The sequence below is a fragment of the Pseudophryne corroboree genome, chromosome 6, assembly GCF_028390025.1.
Source record: "Pseudophryne corroboree isolate aPseCor3 chromosome 6, aPseCor3.hap2, whole genome shotgun sequence".
NCBI lineage: Eukaryota > Metazoa > Chordata > Amphibia > Anura > Myobatrachidae > Pseudophryne > Pseudophryne corroboree.
Window position 1 is genome coordinate 366,255,220 of NC_086449.1, and position 1,276 is coordinate 366,256,495.

Sequence of the window (1,276 nt, forward strand, 5' to 3'; positions counted from 1 at the left end):
CCTGAAAATAAAAAACCTAACAAAATTCTTCTTCAACAGAAAACTCTGGAGAGCTCTCTGCAGTGCACCCATTCTCCTCTGGGCACAAGATCTAACTGAGGTCTGGAGGAGGGGCATAGAGGGAGGAGCCAGTGCACACCCATAGTCAAAGTTCTTTTTAGGTGCCCTATCTCCTGCGGAGTCCCCAGCATCCTCTAGGACGTAAGAGAAAACAGCAATGCACTGTAGAAAATAAAAGATAGTCCTGTGCAGTATAATTTAACATATGTATAATGTTCAATTTAAGTGCACAGTCTGGAACCTGATCCCTAGAGTAGAAGGTGCCCTCACCACTATGGGCCAGTCCAACACTGAGCAAAAAAAAATGCGCAGGTGCAAGACCCATTCTGTGCGGTTTCTGCGTGATCCAGCGCAGTTCTCTATAAGCCTCTGCTTGACTGACATGCAGAGGCATTCAGGGGACCGGGATGGCCAGCATCCCCGGAAACAGGGGCGTGTTGCACCTGTTTTCCAGCAGTGGCGTGGCCAAGATCTGCAAGACGTAGATTTCTTGGCCTCGCAAGGCCCCCTGTGACGGCCAGCTTACATAAGCTATCGGTTATTTAAGAAAATACAGAAAGAAAAAAGATAACCCTGGGGGGCAGCACTCACAATCCGTAAACAAGAGCTACCTTATAATAGCATAGAGAAATAAGTTTGTTTTTTTTGTTTTTTTTAAATATGAACTTTTATTAAGTATACCTTAAAAAACATGAGGTCCATATGAAACATAGCATTACTTATCAAAATTGCTTTGGCGATCACTGTGAAAATCTCTTAGAGAATTATTATTATATACCTAGCTGGTATGCAGGAATATGTAGGTCCGTCAGCAAGAAACAGGTCCTCCTGTCATATGGGACTCCTATGGTTTATAAACTACAAAACCTGGTATTCCCAGGTGGTCACCCACCAAGTACTTGCCAGGCCCAACACTCTTTCGCTTCCATGATCAGACGGGATTGGGCCTATGCAGTGTGGTATGATTGTAGAGAGAATTTTTGACCAGAGCCATTAGGACACCACTTAGGCTGAGGAACCCTTTTTGTTTGCTTAATACTTGGAAACAAAAAACACTTGTTTGTAAAAAAGTGACCCTCATCTGTTCAGTAGTAGCCCATGGGTTTGCAGATGCAGCAAGGAGTTGTTTAACACCTCCTGCATTTGCATTTTTAGTGATCACATTTGCACAGCAGCCTGCATGCTGCTGAATCAGGGCCACAGCTAGTATGTATAT

At 44.0% G+C, this 1,276-nt stretch overlaps 1 pseudogene; it reads right to left on the reverse strand.

Annotated features, from left to right (window-relative positions):
* Window positions 1-915: 915 nt before the first annotated feature.
* LOC134937337 (5S ribosomal RNA) lies at window positions 916-1,033 on the reverse strand (annotated as a pseudogene).
* Between the last annotated feature and the right edge of the window lie 243 nt (window positions 1,034-1,276).